Source organism: Triticum dicoccoides, chromosome 6A (genome assembly GCF_002162155.2).
Source record: "Triticum dicoccoides isolate Atlit2015 ecotype Zavitan chromosome 6A, WEW_v2.0, whole genome shotgun sequence".
Lineage (NCBI taxonomy): Eukaryota > Viridiplantae > Streptophyta > Magnoliopsida > Poales > Poaceae > Triticum > Triticum dicoccoides.
Window position 1 is genome coordinate 372,988,167 of NC_041390.1, and position 27,695 is coordinate 373,015,861.

Consider the following 27,695-nt stretch of genomic DNA (forward strand, 5'->3'; position numbering starts at 1 on the left):
GTGTGGATGGGCGGCGGGCGCGGCGCTGGGTCCGCGGGCCTGGCGGGCCGCGGTGGGCGCGGGGCGGTTGGGGGCTGAGGTGGCGGCGCCCTATTGGGGGAGGGAGGCGGCGCAGGTGATGTGGCGGCTCCCGATTGGCCGGGGCGACATGGAGGGGAGCGGCGGACATGTCCGGCACGGCGCAGATGCGTCCGGACGCGCGGAAGAGGAGTGGATCTAGGTTTAGACCGTGAATTTCGGAGAGGGGCACATATATATAGGTAGAGGGAGCTAGGAGAGTCCAAATGAGGTGCGGTTTTCAGCCACGCGATCGTGATCGAACGCTTTAGATGATGGAGAGGGTTTTGGTGGGTTTTGGGCCAAATTGGAGAGGTGTTGGGCTGCAACACACACGAGGCCTTTTCGGTCCCTCGGTTAACCGTTGGAGTATCAAACGAAGTCCAAATGGCACGAAACTTGACAGGCGGTCTACCGGTAGTAAACCAAGGCCGCTTGGCAAGTCTCGGTCCAATCCGTAAATGTTTAATCACCACACACAAAAGAAAAGGTAGAAATGACCACCGGAGGAGAACGGACCGCCGGATTGCAAAACGGACAACGGGGAAAATGCTCAGATGCATGAGACGAACACGTATGCAAATGAAATGCACATGATGACATGAAATGCAATGCATGACACGGAAGCAATGACAAGGAAACAACAGCGAATAACTGGACGACACCTGGCACATCGGTCTCGGGGCGTTACAGGGAAATACCAACATAGTTCAAGCCGCATCAAAGGTGGAAAGAGATATTTCAGTATGTTGATTGATGATTCCACTAGATTCTTCTATATCTATTTGTTAAATACTAAGGATGAGGCTCTATATGCACTACTTCAAAATCTAGATGGCCCTCTTGTGCATATATTGGAAGTGGTAGTGCCACCAGTGATGCAGAATATTTCAGGTGCCACTGTTTGACCTGCGTGGCCTTAAAAAGGACTTGTTTCAATGTTTAAGAAAATCCTTGGATCAAATTGCTTACATGAAGCATCAACCAATTTTTTTTATTTCTTCACATTCTCATAATGTTTGATTTGTACAGTTATGATTGGCTCTGAGCTATGAATCATTGAGATGTGTAGGCATCTTTGTTGTACTTATTATTATTTGAATCTAATGGGTTGGTTCTGAATCTTGCAAGCTGGGAAACACGACATGATGATGGAGAGGACAACAACCATAACTAGTTGTTCAAACTTGGTAGTATTGTGTGTGTGAAAGTGCGGTAAATGAGCTGATTGTTTGCATCTTGAGAATAATAATTCTAATTGTTGTGCATGTTTCTCCTGTGGCACTGATAGAACGAGTCAATGCTTTAATTGTTTTAAGAATATATTTTAATTAAAGCTAAATTTATGTAAAGTGACCACTAACACTTGTTATTATAGTACCAATACAGACCCGCTCGTGAACCTGAGGGGGCATGTTCTGCCGGGCGTGCAACGAGCAAGGGACGTGTAGTAACTGATGTCGTCTGTACACACTTAGTTTACTGTTGGATGCAGTTCCCCACGAGTTCAAAAACTAACTGCTGCCTCCGCCTACCCACTCGTTCACCATTGATTGAAGTTCCTCAAGATTGGAAAATGAACTGTTGTTGTGGTGGTGCCGCCCCGAGAACCCCAGTACACACCGATCGTGTTCATCTCCCCTGCCCCACAATCCCCACAAAGAAGAATCGCCACATTAACTCTGTGTGAGAAGAGACTCGAATGACGATCCGAGGGGTGAGCCTGCTGGATATGGACTTCAGCAAGGAGTTCACCTATGAGTTCACCATTTTGACCCATGGCAGCACCAAGTTGAATGTGATGTGCACCAATGATCCAGACTCGGTGAAGCTCTGCCTCGCCAAGTTCAAGTAGTACCCATAGGAGGAGAAAGCACGTCGCGGGACTAGGCCTTGTGCCACCCATTCGTCTCCTGACGGGGACCAGCGGATCACCGTCGCCCAGGTATGCGTGCGGGATGAGGTTCTCGTCTACCACTACTGTAGGGCCACTAGAGGTTCTGAAGCATATGGTGCAACAAGCTGATGACCCACAAGTATAGGGGGTCTATCTTATTCCTTTCGATAAGTAAGAGTGTCGAACCCAACAAGGAGCAGAAGGAAATGACAAGCGGGTTTCAGCAAGGTATTCTCTGCAAGCACTGAAATTATCGGTAACAGATAGTTGTGTGATAAGATAATTCGTAATGGGAAACAAGTAACAAAAGCAACTAAGGTGCAACAAGGTGGCCCAATACTTTTTGTAGAAAAGGACAAGCCTGGACGAACTCCTATATAAAGCAAAGCGCTCCCGAGGACACATGGGAATTCTTGTCAAGTTAGTTTTCATCATGCTTAGATGATTCACGTTCGTTACTTTGATAACTTGATATGTGGGTGGACCGGTGCTTGCATGATGCCCTTACTTGGACAAGCCTCCCACTTATGGTTAACCCCCCTCACAATCATCCGCAACTACGAAAGAAGAATTAAGATAAATCTAACCATAGCATGAAACATATGGATCGAATCAGCCCCTTACGAAGCAATGCATAAACCAGAGTTTAAGCTTCTATCAATCTAGCGATCCATCATCTACTTATTACTTCCCAATGCCTTCCCCTAGGCCCAAATTATGGTGAAGTGTCATGTAGTTGACGTTCACATAACACCACTAGAGGAAAGACAACATACATCTCATCAAAATATCTAACGAATACCAATTCCATGATTACTTATAACAAGACTTCTCCCATGTCCTCAGGAACAAACGTAACTACTCACAAAGCATATTCATGTTCATAATCAGAGGAGTAATAATTATCATTAAGGATCTTAACCTATGATCTTCCACCGCATAAACCAACTAGCATCAACTACAAGGAGTAATCAATACTGCTAGCAACCCACAGGTACCAATCCGAGGTTTTGAGACAAAGATCGTATACAAGACATGAACTAGGGTTTGAGAGGAGATGGTGCTGGTGAAGATGTTCATGGGGATTAACCCCCTCTCGATGAGAGGATCATTGGTGATGACGATGGCTTTGATTTTCCCCTCCCTAAGGGAAGTTTCCCCGGTAGAACAGCTCCGCCGGAGCCATAGATTGTTTCTTCCCAAGTTCCGCCTTGAGACGGTGGCGATTCGTCCCGAATGCTTCCTCTTTATTTTTCCAGGTCAAAACACACCATATAGCAGAAGATGGGCATTGGGGGCCAACCAGGTGGCCTACAAGGTAGGGGCGCGCCCAAGGGGGTAGGTCGCGCCCTCCACCCTTGTGGATGCCTGGTTGGTCCCCTCTAGTACTTTCTTTGCCAAATATTTTTCATAAATTCCAAAATAATTATCCTTAAATTTTTAGGACTTTTGGAATTGTCCATAATATGTCTCTCAGATTTGCTCCTTTCCGGTCCAGAATTCCAGCTGCTGGCATTCTCCCTCTTTGTGTAAACCTTGTGAAATCAGAGAGAAAAGGCATAAGTGTTGTGACATAATGTGTAACAACAACCCATAGTGCAATAAATATCAATATAAAAGCATGATGGAAAATGGACATATCAACTCCCCAAGCTTAGACCTCACTTGTCCTCAAGCGAAAGCTGAATCAAAAAATATGTCCACATGTTTAGAGATAGAGGTGTCGATAAAATAAAATACGAACATGAGGGCATCATGATCATCTTTAGAACAATAACATATATTGTCATATAATTTATTATGCCAAAGTAACAATTTGTTCACAAGGTAAAGTATGAATCAGAAACTTCATTGAAAACTAACAAACTATGATCTCAATCATTGAAGTAATTACAATTTATCATAACATCGGAAAGAGTCAACACAAGAGCTTTTCAGCAAGTCCACATACTCAACTATCATTTAATCTTTCACAATTGCTAACACTCACGCGATACTTATGAGTTCAAAGCTTCAATCAGACATAGAGAAAGATAGGGGCTTATAGTTTCGCCTCCCAACATTTTACCTCAAGTGTAATGTCCACCATAGTAGTTTATTATAACCTACATCCGAGTGGTTATATATATGGATCTTTCTCCAACACATAGTTCGTGCCAAAAAAGAAAAAGTGTAAAAAGGAAAGGTGAGGATCACCATGACTCTTGTATAAAGGTAGGAGATAAAAGTAAAAGATAGGCTATTCGCAGAGGGAAGCAGAGGTTGTCATGCGCTTTTATGGTTGGATGCAAAAAGTCATAATGCAAAAGAACGTCACTTTATATTGTCGCTTGTGATAAGAAACTTTATTATGCTATCTGTCACTTTTATTTCTTCCATATCACAAGTTCGTATAAAGCTTATTTTCTCCACAATAAAAAATCATACATATTTAGAGAGCAATTTTTATTGCTTGCACCGATGACAACATACTTGAAGGATCTTACTCAATCCATAGGTAGGTATGGTGGAATCTCATGGCAAAACTGGTTTAAGGGAGGTTTGGAAGCACAAGTAGTATCTCTACTTGGTGCAAAGGATTCGCTAGCATAACAGAGAAAGGCAAGCTCCACATGGTGGAGGATCCATGACAATATAATCTAATGCCCCTATACCTCATCCACAGTAATCACACATAAAATGGTGCCACATCATCACAATTAATTTACTATAACTCACTTTGTTTCGAACCGAATTCAAATTCAAATTTAATTACAAGTCAAATTATTATTTGTCCAAATAGAGGGACAAAAATGTTTGAGATGTTGCAAACAATCCTCAAATATTGTCATGTAGAAATCAACTCAAATTGGATTTTAATTTTTTCCCTAGCAATATTTTAGCGGGGCAGCAACATTTAATTTGGTCTTTTAAATAACAACTATTAGTCTTACATTTCCCAAACCATATGAAACTTTGTATGTGGACCTATGCTAATGCACTGGATTTATGTGCCAAGTTTCACGATGAACACAATTCATTTAAAAGCAATATAAATTACGAAATACTTAAAAAAAGGTTGCATCAAAAATAAACAAGGGAAAAGGCAGATATGCTTTTGTGCACTTGGCCCATTTGGTTTTAGAAGTGGACCAACCCACTTCATCTCCTCTCTCCGCTTGCGCTACAGGTGACAGGGGAGGGCGTGGAGGCCATCCCGCGGCCATGGCCGCTCCCCTGCCGACGTGCCAGCCATCCACCGCATCCCCGGCTTCCTACAAGTACCCCTCGATGCCCATGCAAACCCTAGCCCTCTCATTCGCCCACCTCATCTTGCCCCTCCCCTCGGTTTAGCAGTCGCTCGAGAAGCCCATAGTTGTGCCGCCATGAAGCTCATGACCATCGTCGTCCCCTCGCTCACCGAGCGCGTCCATCCACTCCATCGTTGACCACTACCTCGACCACAACCACCAGATCAAGGTCATCTTCAACCTCTGCCCCGCCGCTCGGCGTCTTCAATTCAGCCTCACCAGAGCCTCCCCAAGCCCGCTTTGCTCACGTACAGGCTCGATGTGAGCCCCTCCTCCAATTCCCCTTCTTCCCCCATTTGATATGTGCTCTTAGTGGTCGCCCCGTAAGCTCTGTCCGCCATGACCGATGGAGCTCAGTGTCCGCGCGTGCCCGCATACTGCTGCTGCTGCTCCTGGCTGCACCCTCCATGGCTCTTCGCTGTGCCCTGCGCCCAGCCCGCGCTCCCACGCGCGCCCGGGCCGTGCCCTGCTGTGTCGTTGCTATTGCACTGCTTCACTTGCCGTTGATGCTCCTACTATTGCTGTTGTGCCGCTGCAGCTGCTCTGCAGCTGGTAGGCGCTGTTGCTATGCGTTGTCACTGCTCTCTGCTCCGTTTCCCTTGCTAGTTGACATTGTTGCTGCTCTACACTACTGTTGCTCTATGCTGCTGCTAGCCATGGTGGCCATGGCCTTGTGTGCATGAGCATGTGTGTGTAGGTGTGTGTGAGCCAGACCTTGTTTTGTTTTGGGGCTAACCACCATCAGTACTCACCCCTAATTAAGTTAGTTAAAATAATGTTGCCTCTGTGGCAATAACATGTGGACCCCCCTTTATTATTTGAGTAAAATAATTAAATTGTCTTAAACTAGCACTCTATGACATGCGCCTCCCCTGTCAGTTTGACCAAGTCAACAGTCAAACTATTTCACTACAGGCTGGATGTTGACCGGGCGGTCAACAGGGCCCACTAACCCCACCTGTAAGCCACTGTGGCTAAATCACAGTCTGTACACATAACTTTTGTGTATTTAATTTTTGAATTTAAAATAATCACAGAAATTCTAGAAAATGTTTAAATCTTAGATAATTAATATAAAATAATCCATAGCTCAGATCGAAAAACTTTATATATGAAAGTTGCTCAGAACAACGAGACAAATCTGAATGCATGGTCCGTCTACCTGTCATATGCCTCTAACTATATGAACATGGAACATTCCCCCACCGGCCATCTTTCTAACACAGGTCCGGAACCGGTAAACCATTCCCGGTTGTTTTACCCCTTCACCTGTTTTTCATGCAACACTACGTTAGGTCGACCCTAGTTATGCTTTTCATCATGTCATGCTTAGTGGTACCTCTGTTGCTCTGTATTTACTATTTCTTCCCCCTCTTCTCTCTAGTAGACCCCGAGACCGATGATTCCCCTATGATCGACAACGTCACTGATGACACTTCTTTATTTTCAGTAGAGCTTCCAGACAAGCAAACCCCCCCTTGAGCATTCCGATATCACCCATTTCTTGCCCTCTCATGCTTGCATAAGAACTGTTCATGTTTTGTATGATCCTACTCTGATGCATAGCCTGTTTTGGTTACCTGCTTTCATACCTTACCTGCTTATTCTAAACTGCTTAGTATAGGTTGGTTAGAGATCCATCAGTGACCCCCACCTTGTCCCAGTTGCCCCGCTTTATGTTCGATGACTCAATCAACGTGATCGACATCCAAGCCCCGACGCCGCACATCACCCCCCTTAATTGTACGACTCTACAGAGTTACTATCGAGTGCCGACGGTGATACCTCATCAGCACTTCTGATGTTAACCCAGAAGTGTAGCTATTAGGACGTGTCTATCGAGGGTGATTCGTCCTTGACCACTCCCGATAATGACTCTCTCGTGCAACCCCTCAAGTGTGGACCAACGAGGGTGATTCCTCCAAGTCCACCTTGATGGTTACATCGAGTGGGAATCCATCGAGGGTGATTCCTAAGGTTTCCCCCTTGTTGTTTCAGACACACGGTTACTTTGACTTACCACAGAGCCATGATGACAACGGGTCAGCCCCGAGGGGTACCTGCGAGTGATCTGAAGTCGGGTTGATCTGGAGGATACCCGCAATTTTTCCATGCGATGCGGCCGGGCATTCTTAGCCCTTGCCGCATGTCCGTGAGATGGGGTGACATGACCACATATCATGGATCATTGATTGTTACCACACTATCAAGACACTAATGGTTTGGATATTTGATCCGAGTAGGCCTTTGGCCTTTTTCTCACTAACCACCACACGGGAATAAGTATGGGCACTCTGCGTCGTATGTATCAGCCAAAAGCTCAACAGACGTCAGCGTTAGACTAGCGCGTGCCGGGTCGGACTGGAACGCCTCGCCTTGTATAAGGGAGGCTAGGTCTGCTCATCGGCCGCGTACGCAACGTGCAGGATTGCAAAGGGCGATGGCCCATGACCCCTTCGCATTTAGGATGTAGACCGGTGTGTTGGCCTCTCTCTTGATCCTAGCTAAGTAGGACTACAGTGTTTTGATCGGCCAAGGCCTGTCATGACCTGATGGTGTGTCCAGCCGGATTTGATCGAGCGTGTTGGGTAAGTTGGTGCACCCCTGCAGGGAAGAATTCTATCTATTCGAATAGCCTGGTCCATGATAACGGACGCTCGGAGTTGTATCCCGATCGATACAACAAGAACTGGATACTAAATGCTAAGGCATGAGATGGATATGATGGCTCCGGGATTATTTTTTCGCAGGGTGTTGATAAAGGATCTCCGGGCACAATTGTTACAATATGTTTGCTAAATATAAACTGCCATTTTCTACTTTTCTGAATGTTGCAAGATGCTTGGAGCTACTTGAAGATTCTAGTATTCGTTAGGCTAGGCTTTCCCCTTCTCTTCTGGCATTCTGCAGTTTAGTCCACATATATAGACCATTCCTTTGATATAGATGCATACTTAGTTTAGATCTGATGTAAGTCTTGCGAGTACATTTGATGAGTACTCATGGTTGCTTTGCTACCTCTTTTCCCCCATACCAGATTGTTGCGACCAGATGACGGATCCTCGGAGCCGGACAATACCTCTGATGACTACTACTACTCTGAGGGTGCCTACTACTACGTGATGGTTGCTGACGACCTGGAGTAGTTAGGAGGCTCCCAGGCAGGAGGCGTTGCCTTTTCGATCGTTGTTGCTTGTGTGCTAGCCTTCTTAAGGCAGACTAGTTTAACTTATGTCTGTTCTCAGATATTGTTGCTTTTGCCGACTCTTGTGTATTCGAGCCCTCGAGGCCCCTGGCTTGTAATATAAAGCTAGTATTTTTTTAATTTGTGTCTAGAGTTGTGTTGTGATATCTTCCCATGAGTCCCTGATTGTCACACCCTGATTTTCATGCCACAACACTTAAGCTAATAAATCATGATAAAATGTTGTTTGTCAAAAACTTTCGAGTGTTTAGGTCTTTGCTTGATTTGGATTTTCTGTGTTGGTTGCAAGTGCTCTAAAAATCAAATAAATCCTCCAACTCTTATACTCCTTCTCCTTGATCCAAAACCTTGCCCAATGATCATGCCATGTGTGTAGGACATAAAAACAATTTCTTGCAAAAATATTTTGGCCAAAACAAATTTTCTAAATTAGGTTTTCCAAAAAACCCCTGAATTGAGACTTGAACTACAAGTACTTAATTATGGGTGTGAAAAATCTTTAAAAAAGTATATTGAAAACTATTAGGTATAGGGCTCCCATAAACCACAAAAATATAATTTTAAAAGTTATTTTCCTATTTTATTTAAAGGCTTTTTCTTAAGGACAGTAATGGTCTTTAATAGGTTAAAATTATTTTAATGTTTCAAAAATATTTGAGAAAATTTAGGGAAGCTCAGTGGACATATGTTGTCCATATATAAGAGCTTCAACACATGGTCATGTTCAAATTATTGGTCAAATCCTTCAAAAATTATTTCTGGACATTTCAAGCTTTTGAAATGTTTACAAAGAAAATATTCTCAATTAAATACAGGAAAATTCTATCATGTCAAAAATGACCTACTTGAGGATCCTACAAAGTCTCATGCCATGGATAATAATATAGCCCCACCAAACCCTCTCAAAACCATTTATGTCCTTTTTCAAGTTTGAACAACTTTGCACTGACAAACAAGTCCAAATGATCTCAAACTTGGTGCACATGCTCAAATGGTGTAATAATGCTTCTAAACCAAATGGCACAAGTTAGAGAGAAGGATATCATGATCAAAGTGTTCTAAAACCCTTTTGTCCAGAACTAAAATTGAACAACTCTACATTGCCAAGTGTGTCCTTGTGATCTAAATTTTTTGTGTACATGTTCAAGTCCTCAAATGATGACACTACACCAAGTGGTGCATCAAGGAGATTAGATTTGCATGACTAAATATTGGTAAATCCATTTTTGCTGATTTCTAGGGTTTACCAAGGTTACATTGGCTACTTTGCCCAATGAGCTCAAACTTGGTGGAACACCTTACTTCTATGTGCCATTTCATCCTGTTAAGTTTCATGTCAAGTGAAGTTAAATTCCTTGCCCAAACCTACATCAAACACCTTCTGGCAGAATTTTAAAATGCAAGTTTCAACTGTAACACCCATGATGCGGCTATATCTCCCACGTCTCGGAGCACGACTTAGAGGCATAACCACATAGTAGGCATGTCGCAAGAGGGGTAATCTTTACACATCCCATGTACTGAATAAGAAAGGGATAAAGAGTTGGCTTACAATCGCCACTTCACATAATACATAAATATAGCATTACACCATCCAGAATACAATCAAGGTCCGACTACGAAACCAAATAAAGAAAGACCACCCCAAATGCATAGATACCCGATCGCCCCAACTGGGCTCTTGTACTGATCGTCCGAAAAAGACACATAGTAATGTCCCGAATCCTCGTCTAACTCCCAGTTTAGTTCGATAGCATCCCCTGCACTAGCATCATCAACACCTGCATCTGGTTTTGGAAGTTATCTTTGAGTCACGCGGACTCAGCAATCTCACACCCTCGCGATCAAGACTATTTAAGCTTTAGGTAGGAAAAAGGGTAGTGAGGTGGAGTTGTAGCAAGCACTAGCATATATGGTGGCTATCTTACGCAAATGAGAGCGAGAAGAGAAGCAAAGCACGGGCGATAAGCTATCATGATCAAGAAGTGACCCTGAACTAGTTACGTTCAAGCATAACACGAGACCGTGTTCTCTTCCCGGACTCCGCCGAAAAGAGACCATCACGGCTACACACGCGGTTGATTCATTTTAATTAAGGTTAGTTTCGAGTTTCCTACAACCGGATATTAACAAATTCCCATCTGTCCATAACCACGGGCACGGCTTTCGAAGGTTCAAAACCCTGCAGGCGTGTGCCAACTTAGCCCATCACAAGCTCTCACGGTCAACGAAGGATATTCCTTCTCCCAGGACGACCTGACCAGACTCGGAATCCTGGTCACAAGACATTTCGACAATGGTAAAACAAGACCAGCAAGACCACCCGTTGTGCCGACAAATCCTGATAGGAGTTGCACATATCTCGTTCTCAGGGAACACCGGATAAGCTAAGCGTACAGGAGCCAACGTAACCCAAGTTGCCAAGGGACGGCCCTGCACGGTGCTCTAGTTTGGACCAACACTCAGAGGAGCACTGGCCTGGGGGTTTAAAATAAAGATGACCCTCGAGTCCGCGGAATCCAAGGGAAAAAGGCTTAGGTGGCAAATGGTAAAACCAAGGTTGGGCCTTGCCGGAGGAGTTTTATTCAAGGTGTATTGTAAACAAGTTCCCATAACCCAACCGCATAAGGAACGCAAAATCAAGGAACATAACACCGGTATGACGGAAACTAGGGCGACAAGAGTGGAAAAAAACACCAGGCATAAGGCCGAGCCTTCCACCCTTTACCAAGTATATAGATGCATTAAAGTAAGCAAGATATAACAATTATATCCCAACAATAATCATGTTCCAACAAGGAACAAACTCCATCATTACCTGCAACTAGCAACACTATAAGAGGGGATGAGCAAAGCAGTAACATAGCCAAAGAACGGTTTGCTAGGAAAGGTGGGTTAGAGGCTTGACATGGCAATATGGGAGGCATGATATAGCAGGTGGTAGGTATCACGGCATAGCAAAAGAGCGAACAACTAGCAAGCAAAGATAGAAGTCATTTCGAGGGTATGGTCATCTTGCCTGCAAAGTTCTCCGAGTTGACGTAAGCTTGATACTCGTAAGCATACTCAACGGGTTCCTTGATCACATAATCGTCTCCTGGCTCTACCCAAGGCAAGAACACAAGCAAAGGAAACAAGAATCAACCACGGGGCAATGCGCAAGCAACATGATGCAAAACATGGCATGATATATGGGATGTGATATGCAATGCATATGCGTGCTCCAGAAGGAAAAGATTGAACCAGGCCTCAACTTGGCAGACCAAGAGTGCCAATGGAAAGATGAGTTGATTTCGGTCGAAATCGATATAAAGATTACCGGAATCAGATGCACGGTTTGCAAATGGCAAGCAAAACAAGAATGGCACAATTCTGCGATTAACAACACGATGCCATATAAAATGCAACAAAAAACTAAGATACTACACTCTAACATAGAAACAAAGCACATGGCAGTGATCTACTCAAGATGCTTGACAAAAGATGAACACTAAGCTACGGCTAAATCACACAATAGCAGGTTCAAACAAGCATGGCAAAAGTGCAAAAGATATCAGCATCACAGACTTGTTTAGAGCAAGATATCAACATGCAACAGGAACAGAAGATAGCAATACAAGGCATGTCATGAATCTACTCAAAGAATATAACAAAAGTCCCTTACTGACCATAAGCCAAAAGGGCACATAAAATATGATGGCACCCATGTAAACATAGCAAGTTTCGTTAACAGATTCAGACTTAGCAGAAAACTGGACATGGCAAAATCAGAATTATGAAGGCATCTTGCGAGCTCGATTCACTCACCACAAGGCATTACATGACAAGATAAGCATAGAAATAGTAATAAGACATGTTCATGAAGCTAAGCATGGCAAGAACAATCTCATAGCATGCATGGACCAACTACAACAACCTTGGCAAAACTGATTAACACGTAAACAATCTGCCAGGAACATTTAATAGCAAAGGTAGAGCAAGATTGAGTCATGCTAGGGCACTCCATAAATGCAAACAGGGACACGGATGGATATGTCATGACCATATGTCCAAATCATCCTTACTGAACATACTCAAAAGAAGCATGGATCTCTCTGTAGCAACATGAATACATGACATAAAAATAACAGCAGGGAAATGACAGTGAAATTCTAAGTCCCTGAAATCAGCAATATTATGAGAGCTACTTTTCATGCATGTGCTAGTCACCACATTGATCACAAAAATACATGGCATACACCCCTGTAAAGATGGCATGGCATAGCCCAAAACACATGTAGAGCTCATGCTTATGTGCAGCACACAATAAATATGGCAAAAATGACAAATGCTCATAATCTGCTAAGTAACAGGAACTAACATTTTATAGCACACTTGCACCCACGATTTGGGCATCAAGATGGACTAAAACAAGCATGGCACAATGGAACAAAATGAAGAGAACATCAATATGAACATTTCGATATATGCCACACACAAAACGAAGCTACGAATGAGGAGTTATGGCATGTTGAACAGTGCTAGAAAATATAGCAGATGAAAATGACTCAGTGGAAAAATGGACCTCTCCGAAATAGATCTAGGGTTCACCGGCGCGGTTTATGAGGTTCGTCGGGATCTCTCGCCGGAGTGGAAGGAGATGACGAGGCGGCGAGATCCGGCCAGATCCTCGCCCGATCTGGCCGGGGAAGAGGAGGAGGCGCGGGGCACGCTGCGGGCGACGCCACGGCGGGGTCTCGTCGAGGTGGCGACGCCCTGCGACGGTGGCAGCGGCGACCGGAGTCGGTCGGTGGCGGGGCGAAGCCGGCGTGGAGGTGCGGGCGGAGCCCGGCGGCGCGGGCGGCGCTCGGGCGGTGACGGCGGTGCACGGAACGGGCCGCGGGGGCTGGCGATGGGCCCGGCAGGCCGGCGGGCGCGGGGTGCGGCGTCGGACGCGTCCGGCACCGTCCGAACGTGTCCGGCGTGGAGGGAGAGGGCGGATCTAGGGTTTCGACCCGAAATTCAGAAGAGGATGCCTTTTTATAGGTAGGAGGAGGTAGGAGTGTCTAAATGGAGTGCGGTTTTCGGCCATGTGACCGTGATCGAACGGCCCAGAGGATGGAGGGGTTTTGGATGGGTTATTTGGCCACTTTGGGTGGGTGTTGGGCTGCAACACACACGAGGCCTTTACGGTTCCCCGGTTAACCGTTGGAGTATCAAACATACTCCAAATGGCACGAAACTTGACAGACGGTCTACCAGTGGCGTACCTAGGACGCTTGGTAAATCTCGGTCCATTCCGAGAAAGTTTAACACCCGCTCACGAAAAGAGGCAAAAGGGGACGCCAGAGGACGTAGGAGTGTCAGAATGCAAAACGGACAACGGGGAAAATGTTCGGATGCATGAGACGAACACGTATGCAAATGAGATGCACATGATGACATGATATGAAATGCATGACATGAACAAAATGCAGAACGAAGACAGAATATGGTAAGTAACATCTGGGGCATTACATCAACCCCTTCCACTAATCTCCATGAGCTGAAGCTTTTCCGACGGCCTCACCTGCTCCTCCTCTACCTCCTGCATGCCTTGCTGCCCAAGGAGAAATGATTAAGGGGGCAGAGACCCATTTTTCTTCAGCGACCATCACGTAGTAGTAGGCACCCAACCAAACATGAGCGGCCACTCTACCCTTATATGGGAAAGGGCATTATTGATTACCTAGGATGATACTAGCTTGGAGCCCACATTACTAGTGACGAGAGAGTCATTGTTACGCTCTCTCGGGACAGGGTCGTGCCAGGTAGGGCGGCCATGACTGATTTCACAGGGCACCGGACACACCGTTGGTACCCCGTTCTTGCAGTATGTGATGAATATGGGAGCGAGGCTCCACAATTTTAAGATGTGAAATGTTGGGCACGGGGGTTACTACCAATCGAGTGGACTCTATGTTAGTGTCGTCTAGGGAAAGATAGTGATCGGGTGCTTACCCCGGGTACTTGAGGTACCGCGGGTCGTGGATGACACAGGATTTCCCCGGATCTTGTGGGTAAAGTGTGCAACCTTTGCAGAGTGTAAAACTATTCGAATAGCCATGTCCACGGTCAAGGACAGTTGGGTGGTGCTGCTTGGACTATGTCCATAACTTTCTGGAAAACAACACGGTATGGTAAATCTGTTGACGTGATTCGTGAGAATGTCACGGTGAGCTTGAGCATGAGTTGTTCATAACTCTTTCTCGATGTTGATGTCTGTAACCTCCTGATACTTGTGCAGACACATTCATGTCCTTGATAAATGATGATCATACTTGCATGAGAAAAACTAGCTTTCCGCAAAAATGCCAAATTAGCAGTAGAGCCTTGCATAATTATTATGTTATCACCCTTGGGTTGCTTGTGAGTACATTCAAAGTACTCATTGGCTTGCCACTGGTTATTTTATTGGCCAGGCATGAAAGAACAGGATATGATGAAGAATACTTCAGTGACGAACATGCGAGCTAGGACGCTTCCTAGTCAGAATGCCTGTAAGGTTAAGGCAGATGGCATGGGTCCAAGTTATCGACGAAGATTTCCGCTGCGAAGTTATACTCAAGACTCGACCATAACGGTCATAATTTATGTAAGACGGTATGTATGGATGTAAGACTCTTGTTATTCAGCTTCTATGTGTTCAGTGAGCATTGATCTCTAGGATCACTATACACGTGCATTCGGTGATCACGACTAATGAGTCGGGTTCCTCACACTGATCTTGATGGTACACATTTGCGTGTATGATTAGTGTACGATTGAATCGGGGGCGTCACAAGTTGGTATCAGAGCCGACTGCCTGTAGGATCCCCCTTTCCAACTCCTTGGCCGAAGTTGAGTCTAGTCATCTAAAACTGTTTTACTAACATGGATATGTGGCTTATGGGCCCACGTCCCCAATTGGGTGGTATTAGGATCTTTTATTCCTCGTCTATACTCTGGGACACTGATCTCTCTTCTAATCGGGTTAAACAATTTTGCTAACTCTGACATTAGGTTCTTGTAACCTCTTCATCCCGAAGAGCCGTTTCATTCCATATGATTGCCTGCTTCACCAGAAGACTTCGAACATACTCTTTGATGTTCGGTCAAGAACTTATGCTCATTGCTTTTGTGATTCCCTTCCACCGTCAACCCCTATGGAAAACTACATACACTTTCCATTCATACAATCATTCTTTGTTGCTCTTGGTATTACGAGATGTCTCGAAATTCTCTTTATTGTTCCGAGAATCCCTTGAGCCTACTACCTTGCAGTTCTTTGCCACATGAATACCCCTACAGATAATTCCTTGCGCTTGCCAAGTATCCGCTCATCCCTAGTTGTTCATGTGTTAAACAAAATCCTTTCAAATACTATGCGATCTTATGAAATCCTTAGTAGCCTATTGCTCTTGAAAGTCATGCATGCCTGCATTATGGTTAATTCCATATTTCTAGTAATCTCCATTGACATCATCTATCTCTATCGTTTCGAGTCTTGTCCGTCCCTTGATCCAATATGTTGCGAATGCTCGCAATCCTCAATCATATCCTAGCATTCATCCTTCCGTCTCAGACATCACTTTGAACATGAGCTTATTCTTGGCAAATCAAACCTTGATTGACTATCGATCTATATCGATTCAACTCAATTACCTTTTGATCAGAGCCTCTGTTTCTGTTCTTTTGATTTGGAAATCGTAATTCCTTTGTATTCAAGCTTTGAAGTTATCTAGATATATCTATAATCCGATGCCTTTGCATTCTTCCTTCTTCTGCTTGAGTATCGATACTCACATTAGATCCTTTATGGACCGCCATATATTTGGTTGATTGGATTATTATCCGACAATTTTCTTCATATTCATTAACTTGGTGAGTTCTTTCCCTCACACATAATGCCTTTGGTAAATTCTGTCATCTACTTTTGTGAACCATGCTCTGCTTTCAAGCTGGTATAATTTACTCCTGAAGCTTGTGTCATATGTTCCAAAGATGCCCCGATGGGTTGAACCTACGCCTTCCCTAATTCTGTGTGAACTCGAAAGTTATGCGGGTTATACTCTACTGGCTTTTCATCAGATAAAATTCCAACGCTACAACTTCTTCGAAAGCGGGAAGTGAATGAAATGTTGTGCATTGGAGAAGTGGGACTCGACCTTGAACTTTGTGTTCATGCCCATCGAAACGATGTAGATCTTATCATGGAAGCTTCTCATAACAATAATTATTAGCTTGGTTTAATTTAATCATGTATCTATGATTTTGGCCTTCGCAATTGTGGTTCCAACAAAGATTTTCTTCTTTGATCCCCTTTCTTGGACAAGTTGAAGTGCTTGCCTTCTGCATATCAATACACATGTCCAAACTCTAATATGATCTACCTTTGAGTATTACCCCTGGTATCTCGAGAATATCAAAGAATTATGTTGCTTCCTATGAGTCTTCTTCTAGAATTGCTTCTCACCAATTTCAGATTCCCCCCGGGTTCTGAGTTATTTGTCACTCGATGACACCGATAGAAGAATCGATTCTGCACTACGATTCAATAACTCTAAGTAATTTTCGTTGCTTACAGTTTAATATTCCTTTAGGTAATTCCTACACTGATCGGCTATATCATTATCATGCTAAATTTTAACTGTGTTACCTGGTCGTTCTTCCCGGAGCACAATTTCCGATGATGAGCGAAGCTTACATCACTCTTCCTCGCCATATCATTTCACCTTGAATAGCAAGTTTGGTTTCGAGTTTGTGTCGTACTCGTGGTTCCTATAACCTTTTGCTTCATCATTCCTTTGACTTCATGTCATCACCGGTCGGTTACATCTTCATAAAATGTCTCGACAAATGTGTCATGATCGTCATCAACATTCTGAGCTCTTTCAGGATATTAATTGAATTCATGATAAGAAATACCATCGTTGCCCCTTGATGATTTGTGTTATCATTGAAAACATTCTTGCCTTCCTCCCCAACACAAACTTGTTCATATAATTTTGGAAATACATCCTTTTTGACATGTCGATGGATTGCAGCTGAACTCATCCGCCACATCATCATCCTTTTCCTGATAAAATTGCATGAGATGTTCTAGAAATTCCCCATGGATCCTTTGTGGTCCCAAGGTCTGACTGCTACCTCTTGAGCACTTGCGTTGGTTTTCCCTTGAAGAGGAAAGGGTGGTGCAGCAAAGTAGCATAAGTATTTCCCTCAGGTTTTGAGAACCAAGGTATCAATCTAGTAGGAGGCCACGCACGAGTCCCTCATACCTACACAAACAAATAAATCCTCACAACCAACACGATAAGGGGTCGTCAATCCCTTGGTCACTTACGAGAGTGAGATCTGATAGATATGATAAGATAATTTTTTTTGGTATTTTTATGATAAAGATGCAAAGTAAAATAAAAGGTAATACAAATAACTAAGTATTTGAAGATTAATATGATGGAAGATAGACTCGGGGGCCATAGGTTTCACTAGTGGCTTCTCTCGAGAGCATAAGTATTTACGGCGGGTAAACAAATTACTATTGAGCAATTGACAGAATTCAGCATAATTATGAGAATATCTAGGTATGATCATGTATATAGGCATCACGTCCGAGACAAGTAGACCGACTCCTGCCTGCATCTACTACTATTACTCCACACATTAACCGCTATCCAGCATGCATCTAGAGTATGAAGTTCAAGAGAACAGAGTAACGCTTTAAGCAAGATGACATGATGTAGAGGGATAAACTCATGCAACATGAAATAAACCCCATCTTGTTATACTCGATGACAACAATACAATACGTGCCTTGCTGCCCCTACTGTCACTGGGAAAGGACACCGCAAGATTGAACCCAAAGCTAAGCACTTCTCCCATTGCAAGAAAGATCAATCTAGTAGGCCAAACCAAACTGATATTCGAAGATACTTGCAAAGATAACCAATCATACATAAAATAATTTAGAGAATATTCAAATATTGTTCATAAATAAACTTGATCATAAACCCACAATTCATCGGTCTCAACAAACACACCGCAAAAGAAGATTACATCGAATAGATCTCCACAAGAGAGGGGGAGAACTTTCTATTGAGATCCAAAATGAGAGAGGAAGCCATCTAGCTAATAACTATGGACCCGTAGGTCTGAGGTAAACTACTCACACTTCATCGAAAGGGCTATGGTGTTGATGTAGAAGCCCTCTGTGATCGATGCCCCTTCCAGTGGAGCTCCGGAACAGGCCCCAAGATGGGATCTCGTGGATACAGAAAGTTATGATGGTGGAATTAGGGTTTTGGCTCCGTATCTGGTAGTTTGGGGGTACATAGGTATATGTAGGAGGAAGGAGTACGTCGGTGGAGAAACAGGGGGCCCACGAGGGTGGAGGGTGCGCCGAGGGGGGTAGGAGCGCCCCCCTACCTCGTTTCCTCCTGGTTGATGTCTTGACGTAGGGTCCAAGTCCCCTGGATCATGTTCGTTCCGAAAATAACGTTCCCGAAGGTTTCATTCCGTTTGGACTCCGTTTGATATTCTTTTTCTACGAACCCTAAAATAGGCAGAAAACAACAATTCTGTGCTGGGCCTCCGGTTAATAGGTTAGTCCCAAAAATAATATAAAAGTGTATAATAAAGCCCAATAATGTCCAAAACAGAATATAATATATCATGGAACAATAAAAAATTATAGATACATTGGAGATGTATCAAGCATCCCGAAGCTTAATTCCTTCTCGTCCTCGAGTAGGTAAATGATACTTGGCATAATTTCAATGTATTTCTCTTAATTATGGTATGAATATTCAGAACCGAAAGATTCAAGACAAAAGTTTAATATTGACATAGAAATAATAATACTTCAAGCATACTAACTAAGAAATTATGTCTCTTCAAAATAACATGGCCAAAGGAAGTTATCCCTACAAAATCATATAGTCTGGCTATGCTCCATCTTCCCCACACAAAGTATTCAAATCATGCACAACCCCGATGACAAGCCAAGCAATTGTTTCATACTTTTAATGTTCACAAAATTTTTCAATCTTCACGCAATACATGAGCGTGAGCCATGGACATAGCACTATAGGTGGAATAGAATGGTTGTTGTGGAGAAGACAAAAAGGGAGAAGATAGTCTCACGTCAACTAGGTGTATCAACGGCCTATGGAGATGCTGATACGTCTCCAACGTATCTATAATTTTTGATTGCTCCATGCTATATTATCTACTGTTTTGGACTATATTGGGCTTTATTTTCCATGTTTATATTAATTTTGGGACTAACCTATTAACCGGAGGCCCAGCCCAGAATTGCTGTTTTTTTGCCTATTTTAGTGTTTCGGAGAAACAGAATATCAAACGGAGTCCAAACGGAATAAAACCTTTAGGAACATGGCTTCTTCTCTCTCTTTGAATATCAATACAAAGTTCTCCCCTTCTCTTGTGGAGATTTATTCGATGTAATCTTCTTTTTGTGGTGTGTTTGTTGAGACCGATGAATTGTGGGTTTATGATCAAGTCTATCTATGAATAATATTTGAATCTTCTCTCAATTCTTTTATGTATGATTGGTTATCTTTGCAAGTCTCTTCGAATTATCCATTTTGTTTGGCCAACTAGATTGGTAGTTCTTGCCATGGGAGAAGTGCTTAGCTTTGGGTTCGATCTTGCGGTGTCCTTTCCCAGTGACAGAAGGGGCAGCAAGGCACGTATTGCATCTTTGCCATCGAGGATAGCAATATGGGGTTTATTTCATATTGCATGAATTTATCTCTCTACATCATGTCATCTTGCTTAAGACGTTACTCTGTTTTTAACTTAATATTCTAGATGCATGCTGGATAGCGGTCAATGAGTGGATTAATAGTAGTAGATGCAGAATAATTTCGGTCTACTTGTGAGGGACGTGATTCCTATATACATGATCATGCCTAGATATTCTCATAACTATGCTCAATTCTGTCTATTGCTCAACAGTAATTTGTTCACCCACCGTAGAATACTTATGCTCTTGAGACAAGCCACTAGTGAAACCTATGGCCCCTGGGTCTATTCTCATCATATCAATCTCCATCCCTTTAATCTTGCTTTGCTTTTTTACTTTGCTTTTACTTTTTACTTTGCATCTTTATACCAAAAATACCAAAAATATTATATCTATTAGATCTCACTCTCGTAAGTGATCGTGAAGGGATTGACAACCCCTAATCGCGTTGGTTGCAAGTAGCTATCGTTTTGTGCAGGTACGAGGGACTTGAGTGTGGCCTCCTACTGGATTGATACCTTGGTTCTCAAAAACTGACGGAAATACTTACGCTACTCTGCTGCATCATCCCTTCCTCTTCAGGGAAAACCAACGCAAGCTCAAGACGTAGAAAGAAGGATTTCTAGCGCCGTTGCCGGGGAGTTTAAGCAAAAAGTCAACATACGAAGTACCCATCACAATCCCTATCTCTCGCATTACATTATTTGCCATTTTCCTCTCGTTTTCCTCTCCCCCCAATTCACCCTTGCCGTTTTATTCTCCCTCTCTCTCTCTCTATCCTCCCTCTCTATTTGCCCATTTCTTGTTTGCTCGTATGGTTGGAATAGTTGTTTATTTATTACTAAACAGAGAACCTAAGATCTATGGATCCTCATCCTCTTGCTAATCTTTTTAAGAGATCCAATTATGATGAACCAATTGCTAGTGAGTTTTGTGCACTAGATTATCTTTATGTGGTTTTGCTTGAAATTCGTGAATCTGAAAAGTGTGATGATTTACTTTATGAAGCGATTCATGATAGATCTTCGAATAAAAAGCATGATTGCAATGATTTTACTATAAACTCTCTTGATGTCAATTATGCTAATAATATGCAAAACCCTAATCTTGGGGATGCTAGTTTTGCTATGTCCTCTACTTGTTGCAATGATCATGATTGGGGTGATTCTTCTTATGATATTGAAAATTTATTTAAGCCCCATGATGAATATGAGATTGATAATAGTGTTTGCAACATTATTAAAAGTGGGTTTGCAAGAGTGTCAACTTTAGATCCCACATATTTGGAGAATGTTCAATCTTATGAAATTTTTGATAAATGTGGGTCTGGAAAGGTCATAACTTTAGTTAATGTTAATCCCACAATTTTGGCAGAGTGTCAACTTTGCATGCATGTGGATCGTGTTGAAAATATCTTATGTGATAGCTATTTTGTTGAATTTGCTTATGATCCTACATGTAATTATTACGAGAGAGGAAAATATGGTGGTAGAAATTTTCATGTTACTAAATTACCTCTCGTTATGTTGAGATTGCTATTGTTTCTTTCCGCTTCCTTGCATATGCTAGTTTTTGGTTGCCTTGATAATTTGTTTGCCTATAAGATGCCTATGCATAGGAAGTATGTTAAACTTAGATGTGTTTGTCATGTGTTTTATGATGCTCTCTTTGTGCTTCAATTATTGTCTTTCATGTGAGCATCATTGAAATATTATGCCTAGCTATAAGGCTTTAAAGAAAAGCGTTTGTTGGGAGTCAACCCAATATTTATCCTTGCTGTTATTTAATAAATAAATTATTAAGCCTCTGTTTTGGTTGTGTTTCTTGTGTTTAATTAGTGTTTGTGCCAAGTAGAACCGTTGGGAAGACTTGGGGAAAGTCTTGTCAAACTTGCTGTAAAAAACAGAAACTTTAGTGCTCACAAGAACTGCTGTCATTTTTGTTTGAAGAGTGATATTTAGTTAATTCTTTTTGAAGATGATTAATAGATAAATTCCTCACGTCCAGCAATTTATTTTGGAATTTTTGGGGTTCCAGATCTTGCGCTAGCTACAGATTACTACAGACTGTTCTGTTTTTGACAGATTCTGTTTTTCGTGTGTTGTTTGCTTATTTTGATGAATCTATGGTTAGTAAGATAGTTTATACTCCATAGAGAAGTTGGAATACAGTAGGTTTGACACCAATATAAATAAATAATGAGTTCATTACAGTACCTTGAAGTGGTCTTTTGTTTTCTTTCGCTAACGGAGCTCACGAGTTTTCTATTTTGAGTTTTGTGTTGTGAAGTTTTCATGTTTTGGGTGAATTCTTTTGATGGATTATGGAACAAGGTGTGGAAAGAGCCTAAGCTTGGGGATGCCCATGGCACCCCCAAGATAATCCAAAGACACCAAGAAGTCAAATCTTGGGGATGCCCCGGGAGGCATCCCCTCTTTCGTCCACTTCCATCGGTAATTTACTTGGAGCTATATTTTTATTCACCAACATGATATATGTTTTGCTTGGAGCATCTTGTATTATTTGTGTCTTTGTGTATTAGTATGTGTCGGAGTAATGGGCCACGGGTAGGCTAACCCGAGTCCCCGAACCTTTCAAGACATCGGGGCAGGCTGCGCCCTTCAAGACCCCAGGACGAAGAGCCGCCTTCTGAGAAGTCGGCGGCATGTCAACCGACTGCCCACTCGCGGCCGAGTCCCGGGGACGACTTCAGGATGAGTCGACTCCTAACTAGCGACCTCTAGAGAAGCCGGCCATGGGAGCTAGCCCGCGACTCCAACAACCCCATGCCCTCATCAAGAGGGACGGGACGGGGAGTGGCTACACTAAAGCCCACTCCCACCCCTTTACAAAGGCAGGCATGGCCATAGTACGCCGTACCCGCGGAGATCTCCGTCTGGCGCGGCACTGTTCCCATGCCGGCCCTGAGATCAGCACCAGTGGGCAGAATCCTGCACCCACGACGGCTTGTCTGTATGACCCTAGGGCGACGGGTCCCACCAGTCAGCGGGAGTCCAGAAGACGGCGAGAGCGTCACCAGTCGGACCCGTTGGGAGTGGGCCCCCGAGAGTCGGCCAGCCCCTCCCCCGGGGCCCACGCGCCATTAACCAGATGTGACGGGGAGTGGCAATAGTGATCGCCCGCCAGGCGGCGGGGCTGTTGCCAAGACCCTATGACCAGGCCCGCGTCATTAGAAGCACGGCTACAGTAATCAGCAGCCGGCAAGACCCGCCCGTGGCGGACGCGGCCTGTCGGCTCCGTACCGAGCCAGTCGGTGGGGCCCACTAGTCGGCGGGCCCCAGGAGTCGGCGGATAAGACGATGGCCAGAGAGACTGACGGCTGGGCCCACGCCCAGCCAGATTACCATTGTACCCCTGGGGGGTAGGCCTATATAAACCCCCCAAGGCACCCATGCAAAGGATTAGAATCCATTAGCACTAGAATAGATCATATAGGAAGGAGAGAGCTAGCCTTGCCTTCTCCTACCTCCAGGAAACAGCTCAAGGAGCAACCGTGTAAACACTTTGCCATAGTGATCATGCGGAGACCCCGCAGAGCAGCAGTAGGGGTATTATCTCCCCGGAGAGCCCCGAAGCCGGGTAAGATTCGCCGGCGTGCATGCCTTCGCCTTATCCCGTTTCCAGGCACCGGCGACGTTCTACTCGCCCCCACCATTATAAGCCATCCTTTGGCATATGTCGCACCCAACCCCCGACATTTGGCGCCCACCATGGGGCCTGGTGCACCGTCGTCCGGAGACCTGCTCTGGACGGGAACCCTTTTTCTCCCTGGCGAGCGCAGCCAGCCTGGCACGCCAGATGGAGTTTGCGCCGACGCACTGCACGGTGCTGAGATCGCCTGCGCAGCCAGCTGCCTCACCGATCTTGTCGGCGAGGTTCGCCTCTCCGACGAGCCGGCATCCGATGCAGGCAGGGGCAGCCCCGAGAGGCTCCTCACGGGCCTCCTTGACTAGCTCCACGTCGTCGGCGAGCCTGCCGTGGACTTGGAGTCTGTAGGCTCCACCGACCCAGTGTTGGTCGACTCCGACACCGCGTCGCTCGACGCGTTCCCCACCAATGTGGTGGTCTACGACTAGCCGCTCCCTCGCGCGGAGAGCGACGGGAGCACCGTCACAGAGGTGCTCGTCATCAGTTATGACGAGCATCCTGGCGGAGGAGCGCATGACCCACTTGGCGCGGCACTACAAGACCAGACTACGCCCATCTCGGAAGACGCTAACGCAGAGACGTTGGAGGCGCGCCTCCTTCATGTGACGCCCCGAGACCGATGTGCCAGGTGTCCTCCAGTTATTCGCTGTTGTTGCCTTGTCATTGCTTGCGTGTCATGCTTTGCATATCATGTCATCATGTGCATTTCTTTTGCATACATGTTCGTCTCATGCATCCGAGCATTTTTCCCCGTTGTCCATTTTGCAATCTGGCGCTCCTATGTCACCCGGTGTCCCTTTCTACCTCTTTTCATGTGCGGGCGTTAAATGTTTTCGGATTGGACCGAGACTTGTCATGTGGCCCTGGTTTACTACTCGTAGACCGCCTGTAAATTTTCTTGCCATTTGGACTTCGTTTGATACTCCAACGGTTAACCGAGGGACCGAAAAGGCCTCGTGTGTGTTGCACTCCAACACCCTTCCAAAGTGGCCCAAAACCCACCTAAACCCCTTCTATCATCTAGAGCGTTCGATCACGATCGCGTGGCCGCAAACCGCACCTCATTTGGACTCTCCTAGCTCCCTCTACCTATAAATATGGGATCCCCTCCGAAATATTTGCGGTACAAACCCTAGATCAAACTCCCTCATCTTCACCGGACACTTCTTCCCGCGCCGGACATGTCCATATTTGTTTTGCTTGCCATTTCCAAACCGTGCATCCGATTCCGGTGATATTTATATCGATTTCAACCAAAATCACCTCACCTTTCCAGTGGCACTCTTGGATTTCCAAGTTGAGACCAGGTTCAATCATTCCTTTGCAAATCATGCATATGCATATGCATCGCATACCGCATCCCACATATCATACCATGTTCATGTGTTGGTTGTTTACTATGTTGTGTGCTTCTTTCCGGTGTTGCTTCCTCGGGTTGGTTCCGTTAACGTCACGTTTGTGAGGACCCGTTCGACTACGTCCGTTTGTCTTCTTCATGGACTCGTTCTTCTTGCTTGCGGGATTTCAGGCAAGATGACCATACCCTCGAAATCACTTCTATATTTGCTTGCTAGTTGCTCGCTCTTTTGCTATGCCTATGCCGCGATACCTACCACTTGCTTATCATGCCTCCCATATTGTTAAACCAAGCCTCTAACCCACCTTGTCCTAGCAAACCGTTGCTTGGCTATGTTACCGCTTTGCTCAGCCCCTCTTATAGCATTGTTAGTTGCAGGTGAAGATTGGAGTTTGTTCCATGTTGGAACATGGATATTTTGTTGGGATATCACAATATCTTTTATTTAATTAATGCACCTATACACTTGGTAAAGGGTGGAAGGCTCAGCCTTATGCCTGGTGTTTTGTTCCACTCTTGCCGCCCTAGTTTCCGTCATATCGGTGTTATGTTCCCGGATTTTGTGTTCCTTACGCGGTTGGGTTATAATGGGAACCCCTTGACAGTTCGCCTTGAATAAAACTCCTCCAGCAATGCCCAACATTGTTTTACCATTTGCCACCTAGCCTTTTCTTTCCCTTGGGTTCTGCAGACTCAAGGGTCATCTTTATTTTAACTCCCCCGGGCCAGTGCTTCTCTAAGTGTTGGTACAACTGAGCGATGTCCGGAGCTACTAGGGGCAACTATGGGATGGCCCACCCGACGTCTTACTCATCCGGTGTGCCCTGAGAATGAGATATGTGCAGCTACTATCGGGATTTTTCGGCACATCTGGGTGGCTTTGCTGGTCTTGTTTTACCATTGTCGAAATGTCCTGTAACCAGGATTCCGAGTCTGATCGGGTCTTCCCACTAGAAGGAATATCCTTCATTGACCGTGAGAGCTTGTGATGGGCTAAGTTGGGACACCCCTGCAGGGATTTGAACTTTCGAAAGTCGTGCCCGCGGTTAATGTCCGGTTGTAGAAAACCTGAAGTTGACCTTAATTAAAATACATCAACCGCGTGTGTAACCGTGATGGTCTCTTCTCGGCGGAGTCCGGGAAGTGAACACGGTGTTGGAGTTATGCTTGACATAGGTTGTTCTAGGCTCACTTCTTGATCATAGTTTCTCGACCATGCTTTGCCTTCTCTGCTCGCTCTCATTTGCGTATGTTAGCCACCATATATGCTAGTCGCTTGCTGCAGCTCCACCTCATACCTTTTACCCTTCCTATAAGCTTAAATAGTCTTGATCGCGAGGGTGTGAGATTGCTGAGTCCCCGTGACTCACAGATACTTCCAAAACCAGTTTGCAGGTGCCAATGAACTGTGCAGGTGACGCAACCGAGCTCAAGGGGGAGCTCGATGAAGATCTTGTCCTTTTGTGTTGTTTCTGTTTCTAGTTGATCAGTAGTGGAGCCCAGTTGGGACGATCGGGGATCTGTGTAGCATTTGGGGTTGTATTCTTTTATTTTGGTTCCGTAGTCGGACCTTGATTGTATCTGGATGATTAATGCTTTATTCATGTAATTGTGTGAAGTGGTGATTGTAAGCCAACTATGTATTTTTCTCCCTTATGTATGACATGGGTTGTGTGAAGATTACCTCACTTGCGACATTGCTTTCAATGCGGTTATGCCTCTAAGTCGTGCTTCGACATGTGGGAGATATAGCCGCATCGAGGGCGTTACAAGTTGGTATCAGAGCCTTCCCCGACCTTAGGAGCCCCTGCTTGATAGAATCGCTGGTGTTATTGAGTCTAGAAATGTTTTGAGTCATTTAGGATTATATATATCGGAGAGTTAGGAATTATTTTTACTCCCCAGTCCCTTCATCGCTCTGGTGAGGCATCCTGACGTAGAGTTTTGACTCTTCTCTTCTCAAATTTCACTAAATTTCTTTTAGGATCACGCGGGTATCTTGGAATCGTTCCGATGGTTTTGTGACGAGAACATTGTTCTTGGTGCCTCCTGTCATTTAGGGGTTGTGGCAGTGTCCTGGGGAGTTGAGCTCCGAGGTGTTGTCGTCACAATTTTATCATTGCAGTTGTGGAATACTTGAGATTAGTTTCGCCGACATTGAAAATCTCTTTTATGCAGTTGTTGGTGAGATAACCTCGACGCCACCCAGTACTGGGGCGGGAGTTCGGGAGTATTGCCATAACTCGTATAACGGATGCTTTTCGAAGGTTGAGGTAAACGATTTCAGAAGGTTTCTTGGTTATGTGTTAAAGGATGGATACAGCTGGATGTAGAATTTGCTAGTTTTGGGTGAGATATTATGCTTCCCCTGTATCCCCAACACCTGATTGCATAACCGGGAAAATTTTGGGAGTTTATAAGTGGGAATTCAAGTAGCTCCTAGGATAACTTTC